We start from the raw sequence: 8,439 nt of genomic DNA, 5'->3' as shown, positions 1-8,439 counted from the left end.
TTTGAAAAAAAAATATATACATAAATATCAAAAATCTGAATTCAACATTTTTGAAAGAGTACTTCCCATTGGTCATTTGATAAATCTGTAACTGTACAGAATCAAAGTGTTTCTTGTCTGGATCCTCTCCGACCACATTTACAAAACGCGAATGAGGACCGACTCCTCCATGCGGGTTTTACTTTCGTTATTTTACGTCAAACAAACAACAACTGTAAAAATTTCGAGGCAAACTCAATAATTTAACATCGTTGGTCCTAAAATATTTTATCAATGTCATACCACATTCTTTTTTTCATGCGACACATTAATTGCAAACCGGTCACCAATTTCAATCGGAGAATTGTAACATTTGTGTATTTTATTTGATAGGCAGCAGAAGTTCTAATTCAGTGATGTTTTTTTTACATGCAATATAATGCTGTACAGTATAGTTATTTTCAATATATTCTAGAAGGCATATTTTTGCTGATTAAATTTTATTTTTTACCCGTTTATTGCTTATGGACAAAAATCAATTAAGTAACACTATATTTTCATGGTGAATAAGTTTACAGAATATGGATGTTTAGAGTCCAGGAATAACTCAGAATGCTTCTATGTACATAGAATTTTTTGCTGCGCAGAAAAAAATTTCCCATATTGTATAAGGTAGTATGTATGTTATTTTGACATTCAAAAGAAGCACAGATATCGAAATTCTGTGCGCAGTGTCAGACAACAGTTCTGTGCAAGTGAAATAAAAGAGAATGTGTGCCCCGATCTGGAAAAAAAGTATTTTTCATATTTCATAGATGGCGGTAGGGGGTTCCAATGTGTATGTACATTCAGTGACCAAAAAAATTAGGAACACCCCTCACTCAAACTTCGACTCCTCTGTGCAGCACGTGCGCTGACGTAATAAACAGGATTTGCTGATAAATCTTTCTCCTGATCAGAAGCACCACTTAACGTTGCAATTTGCCTGTTCATGGGGAGAAAACCAGAGATTTGAGTGACTCTGAACGCGGCATGATTATGAGCGCCATAAGGGGTGGTTCCAGTATCTTCGAAGCCGCAAACCTTCTTGGCTTTTTTCGTATAACAGTATCTTGAGTCTTCAAAAAGAATGACAGCTAAACCAAAAAACTTCGAGCGGAAAGCTAAATAGTGGGTGGAAATCGCTTGTGAACGAAAGAGGTTCCAGGCGATTGACACGCATTGTGTACAGCAATGGAAGAACTGCAACGCAAAAAATTACAGCGCAATACAACTCAGAATCATCGCAAAGTATATTCGTATGATTTACAAGACGGATCTTAATACGAATTGGTTTTAATAGCCGGTAACCAACAAGAGTTACTTTGATTTCACTGCAAAACCGAAGAAAAGGGCTTTTGCGGGCTAAAGAACTCTGAAATTGGACAATTGATAAATGGAAGAAGATTGTCAGGACGCGGGCCGTAACTAGAGAGAGGCCCCACTGCCCCGGGTCGCAAAATTTAGGAGGTTGCAGTTTTAGGTGGGAAAAAGAACACCGTTATAAAATTATCGAATTTTCAAGTTGTGGGAATGGCACAATAATGTTTGCCCCGGAAGGTAAAACTCTTAGTCTTGGGTCTGACGAGCCAAGATGTTTTCTCCATGATGATGGCAGCATCCGTGTGTGGCGCAAGCAGTACGAAGCCATGGATCCAGCATTCCACAACTTGGCAACTGTTCAAATGGGAGGCAGCGGAATCACGGTCTGGGGGGGAGCATTTTCGTGATATACTTTTTGATTATTATTATATTTACCCCCCTTATTTCCATTCGAAACATCCGTGGATGTCAGCGCCTACTTTCACATCGTCGCTTACCACGTGCACCCGTTTATGGAAATAATGTTTCCTGATGATGGTTATTCCCAGCAATATAATGCACCCTCCCACCGGGCTGGAATTATCTCAAATTGGTTTGAGAAACATGATTCAGAGTTTCAAAATTGCTTCCATGCCCTCCCCCCCACCCCCTTCAGTCACCTGATCTCAACCCAATTGAGCATTTTCAGGACGAGGTTGAAAGGTCTGTTAAAAACTCCGAAACATCACCGTCTAATCTGAGGGAATTAAGAGCTGCCAGTCCTTTAGCATGGGCTAATATTCCTCCTCAAAGGTTTCAGCAACTTGTAGAGTCCATGCCTAGGAGAATATCTGCTGTCATCAAAGTCAGGAGGTCCCTCACGATATTAGTGGTGAGTATCAGGGTGTTCCTAATTTTTTATCCTCTGGGTATACAACCATATTATTTACGTACGCAATATGCAAGAGAAAGCGTTGAAGTACGGTTATAAGAAATTCCTAAACTTAGACATGAGGATGCATGCTCACACATCTTTGGCTATGGTCCTTACATATGTTCACAACAGGAGATGTCACTACACCAACGATGAACAACAGTGGTTTTCCAACCTTAACTGAACCCTTTTTAATATACAAGTTGTATATATAATAATAATGTGATCATCGCGTATTCCCAAGAGATCTTTACGATCTGTCCAGGGAATTTGTTAGAGCGTTAGTAGACATCCATGACCGAACCGGGATTCGAACCCAGACCTGAACAGTAAGAAGCTAATTCTCTAATCACTGGACAGCCAAGCAGCAGTTCTGTGTTGTTTCATTGAATGTTTCACCCATTTTGTTCGTTTCTGAATTGGAGGAGGGTATTTCCCGATTCTTTAATAAACCAACCCTAGGGCCGTCTTATCGGGTCCGCTAAGTACTATCCCGAGCGCTTTCTCGGGTGCATAGGGGCACTCCACGATGATGGGATCAAGTGCTATGATAAATAGCAGCTGCCGCTTGTGCAAATGCCTCCCGTGCATTCGATAACTTTTTCAGATCAAAGTCTGAAGAATGGAATCTGTAAAATTAAGAGGTCGCTATGTCGAATGTTTGAAAAAAAAAATCATTATCAAACTCAAAGAAGGCTGATCCAATTAAAATCGTCACACACATACACTCGCACATTTTTAGACTATCACATACAAATCATTTTCTTACATCTACATTTTATTCACATTACTTACATTATTTTCACTTTCTTTGTACAAATCGTGGTAGAACATGGAATTTCTACAATAAATTCGAGGCGAACAGAATAATTTTTCTTACACTCGAAATGAAAAGCTGCTGTTGATGAATGTGTTTTTTATTCGCACTTAATGAGCAGAGATAAGCTGGAAGATGAAGAGCCTCCCTTTTCCTCGGACGTTTGCTGATGATACACGCGATAGAACGTGTCTGACTTTCAAAATACCTCTTACTTCTCACTTTTTTTTTTATCTCTCCATGTTGTGACTAAACAGTTACAACAACAACAAACCTTGATGATTTAGGACATTATCAAGACGAACGAGCATCAGACCTAGTCTGGGAACGCTGCTGCCCATACATTATTCCGTATGTTGCCATAGTGAATAAGCTTAAATATTCTACTCGTACATGTTTCCAGATTATGTGATCGTATCAGTGGATGTTTGACTTGATGGTGTCTTTCGATGGCTGAGGAAACATTTCCAATTCTCTGCTTTATTACGATTTATCCTAGGGTGACTCTTGATGCTGTATGGCTGCTCAAGTTGTTATTAATGGGCCATGAGAAGATGATAAATGTTTGTTCCTCAAAAGATTTTTTGTGCATATTCCCCCGTTGGGGAATTGTGGACATCGTTTATGCCCAGCAGAAGAGTATCTTTACAGTGAATCTGACAAACGCTGAAACCATCAGGAGTTGGAAGTTTTTCAGACTTGGAGATGCTTGACTTAATCTTTATATATAGAAGATTTTGATTTCTGAATAAATTCCGGGAGTGGACCCAGTGCTACAAAATACTGTGAGCGCACCCACTGTGTACCCACTGCGCCACCGGCTTCGACGTCACTGGCTAAAACTGAGACCAGTATAGTGTGAATCATTCATCGACTCATTCATCGACTATTTCATTGAGCATTTGCCCGGGGTATCGATCATCATTCGCTGGTGTCCCAGAGAGAAGAGCTTGGGTGATTTACACAATATCTCAGACAACCAAATGGAAGATCATTCTAGTTTACGAAAATATGAAAAGAAATATCTTGCTGTGGAGATTTCCCAAGTGTTTCTGAAACGAGGGTGACTATATTGAGAGGGAATATGATATAGAGGCTGCCCCAAATTGTTTGCAATCTCTGCAACCGTGGACTTGAAAAACTTTCAATTATAAAATGTTTTCAAATGACATGCGGTTATTCAAAATGCCGTAAATTTTCCAAGGGATCGTATACATTAAAAAAAAAAAAGGAAAATTAACTTTTTATGTAGACTGTGTGCTGTACCTTTCAATTAGTGAAATGTAAATGTGGCTCTGAGAAGTAAAAAAAAAATCACGTATTTCTAAATGCAAATATTAAAATACTAAAGAAGATATTTGACAACGGAGATATATTTGATGTGTTAATATATTGATATTTGGCTATAAAGTTTGAGCGTTTATCATCAATTATTGAGGGTGTGGTTCACTAATTGCAAATCATAAAATTTTATTCAAAATTGTAAAAATTCTGTAATTGCCTAAATAATAGTCAAAAATGTGTTACTTATTGTGAACAAAAAAGTAAAATGGTTGAGCCCATTCTATTTCTAACAGTCCTTGAAAACGGCAACCTTTAAGGTAATGAAATCTTTTTTGCCATCACAGAGATAAGATGTCAAAACAGTGATTTTTATATATTTGTGTGTTAGCTCGATAAAATGTTGCACTGAAAAATCTGAATCTTTTTGCATATGACTTTTCAGAATGGGGATCTACATTTCAACAGTTGGAAGTTTTAAACAAAGTTGAGTTTATAAAAAAATTAATTTCTTTAGTTTTCAATCCCTCCAACAAATTTTAAGATTTTAAGTTACCACACGTCATTTGAAAACGTTTTGCAATTCAAAGTGTGTTTCTAAAGTCAACGGTTGCAGAGATATCCTCTGTGTAAACAATTTAGGACAGCCTGTATGATGCCATAAAATATAAAGACCAAAAATACTTTTGCCTCGTCAATTCACTTTACGATCAATGACGTAATATTACGTCCAAATGCATAGTGGAATGAATCCAAACAAGTTCTTTTTGTTTTCTTTCCTCTTTCATCATCATCGTGAAACTTTGCTGTAACCCTATTAAAAAATTCTTTTTTCCTCCGTTTATTTCTGTACCCCTGTTAGTGATTTTTTCCACATGATATATACTCCTATTGTATACATATAAGAGGGAAAGAGAACAGGTAGGATAAGGGTGAAAAGAGATATCTACTTTGTATCTACTCTTTTATTCGTATACTCATCTATTATGCTGTTTTCCTTTCATTTGTTTTTCCCCTTCCTTTTCTTCTACTTTTTCCCCCTTCTCCTTCTTTTCCCTTTTTTAACGTGTGGTTAGGTTAGGACCTGGGTTATATTTATCGTCGATTCATCAAATATAGATCATCCAAATTTCATACAAATAGCTTGTAAGCGCAGGTGTTAAAATGAGTGCAAAAATAGCTCCCATCAAATTTTGCTTAAAAATGGAGAATTCTCATCGAGAACCGAAAAGTTGATGAATTTTACAGAAGGGCATGTTCGAAGACTGGGGCCGCAAGCAAGTGTTTCGGAGAAAAACCTTGAATAAAAAATGCGAAGTTGTTTTCCCAACGAAAATCGAAAATCGACATTCGACCGACCACAGATTGATTATGAATGCTTGATGAACTCTATGAATGTACCAAAATGTATATGCAGAGCCGTCCTTAGGGATGTGCGACAGGTGCGTTCGCATCGGGCCCAACGTTTTTTGGGGGAGGGCCGCACTTACGGTAATGACAATTTCTTTCCTAAATTTTGAATTTTCGTGAATTCTAGGATTCTGAATTAGCTTCAATTCTGGAATTATGATTTTTCACCAATTCTGGAATTGTGATTTTTCACCAATTCTGGAATTGTGATTTTTCACCAATTCTGGAATTGTGATTTTTCACCAATTCTGGAATTATGATTTTTTCACCAATTCTGGAATTCTGTATTTTCACCAATTCCGGAATTCTGTATTTTCACCAATTCTGGAATTCTGTATTTTCACCAATTCTGGAAATATGTCTTCATTTATTCTGTTTACTCAGAATTTTCATCAGGAATCATTTGTTTAATTTATGCTGAGTTTTTATCAGGTCTGGAATTATTTCTTTCATCAATTTAAAATTTTTTCAGCAGGAAATTTTCATTAATTTTTTTTTTCTTTCAAATTCAATTGTGTATATTTTTTTGAATGGAAATTTTTCAGCATTTTTGGATGTGCCGAGATTCCCTCTTTCCAACAGAATAAATAAAATCGGGGCTAAGAGGTCCCGAAATTAATAATACGCCCTTGGCACCCCTTCCCTCCCCCATTACTTTTGTACCCGGGCATTTATTTTTATTCAAAATGATGCTATCATCGATATACTCTTGAAAAGATTGTGGTGACTAGTTGTTTTTTGAATATATGGAGAACTCTCTACTATCATCAATGTATTTATAAACTATAGCAAGAGAATGATAACTTTAATAACACGTCGTAGTGTATATAAGAACTACTCTCTATCTCTCTCCCTTTCCTTCCTTTTTTCCATCCCTTTTGGCATTTCTTACAACTTTCTTTCGTGTTGTACTGAAACGAGCTTGAAAAAGCATTAGTAACAAAATAATAATAATAAGAGAAAGAAAGAGGGCGTGTCCGATCGAGAGTCTATTTATGGATCGTCACTTCCGCGTTCAACCTTTTCATCGTGGAATGAAGTGACCAATAAATTAAATGATATTATACAATAAAGTGTTTATTAAGCGGTCATTGCCCGTTATAAATGAGACATTTATGAGACAGCGTGAAAGCGCGAATTTGATACATGGCAACTTTTGAATCTTTTTTTTTCTTTCTTGCAAGAGATTGAAATACATTTAATGTGCATCATGGACAGAAAACATGACTGATTTTCTCAAAATACAAGATTCACCACAGATAATGTTCCATGTTCCCAAACAAAGGATTCGGTGAGTTTGAAAGGTTGATAACGTTGCTCTAGAGATTTTTCCACAAATTTTGAGATAATAAAGTTTTAGTTACTGTAGCGGTGGTGGTGCCATCTGTGACAACAGAAGCAAATGAAAATTTTACCAAATTTCCTAATAAATTAGAATTTTTCGGTAAGTGTTTCTTATGCGTATCTCGTGGATCACTTGTGTCATCTTCGATTCCCGTAGGTGGCACGGCGGTAGTCGGCTGAAGTAAGTTTTCTGGGGTTCCCAACTTCGATGGGGAAATGGGGGGCTCATATTCACATGAAAACATATTCACAGATCACTTACGTGACTCACAGCAAATTCCCAAATCACTTAAGTGACATGCAGCACAGTTCGATATCACTTAAGTATCCCGCGACACGTTTTCAAACCAATGAAATGGCCCGCATTCTATCAAAGATTTAGTACCCTTGACGTAGATCAGTGGTTAAAAACTTTCGTCACCCGTGGCCCCCTTGATCAATTCATGATTCATCTGCAGCTGCCCAGAACAGTTTCGTTGATATTTTCCTCATATAAAAGAAACCACTTAAAATCAAATCGTAAAATAATTCTTAATCGTAAATAGACACACAAATCAATACAGTATCCCCAGCTCATCGTAATACCCTGACAAGGGCCATCTTAATTAAGATCTATGATAATCTATGATCCATGATAACCATGGGCTCTTCAAAGGCCCAACCTAGAAAATTCCATGCTTAATCTCGAAAATTTCAACCAGATCTAATTTTTGTGAGGCTTTTCCTCTTCTCTTGAGGCCTCCGGGCCTTGCCCGATTGGGCGAAAGTGTTAAGACATCTCTGCTCCTGGCAATGGGTGGTTACACACACTTTGAAAAACACTCCCCTAGAACAGAGGCATATTTATGGTATTACCGCCTGTCGGACTAAACGAATTTTGCCGCCCTTCTCCCATTCCAGTCTAATTTTCTTGACTACTTTTTCCTCGAATTCACCCAAACCTCCTTGTTCTATAACCTGCCTGGCCGCACCCCACCCCCACCCCACTCCTACAAGTACATTTGCGTCTCTAAAGTCACACTTTTTGTCATTCCCATGCTCATACAGTCTTTCACTCATTCTGAAATGATTGCACACCGTTTTGGTCCCTCACATGCCTGCACACTGTTTGTTTCCTTGCTTTACAGGTCACTCTTTTGATCGTTTACGCATGCTCTAGGTAAGTGTTTCTTAACCGCCGGGCCCTGACATCGGTCAAACCGGGACCGTGAGTGGTTCCCAGTTTCATTTTTACCGATTTGTTTTCGTTAGTCTGTTGTATGACCGGGCCCTCCACTCACAAATACGAAATCACGGGCCAGAACAACTGCTCTAGGTCGATCTTTTGGCCATT

This window comes from Pholcus phalangioides, unplaced genomic scaffold, assembly GCF_987345545.1.
Source record: "Pholcus phalangioides strain wild (caught in Gottingen) unplaced genomic scaffold, Ppha-v1.0 ptg000009l_1, whole genome shotgun sequence".
NCBI lineage: Eukaryota > Metazoa > Arthropoda > Arachnida > Araneae > Pholcidae > Pholcus > Pholcus phalangioides.
This window is presented reverse-complemented; position numbering follows the sequence as displayed.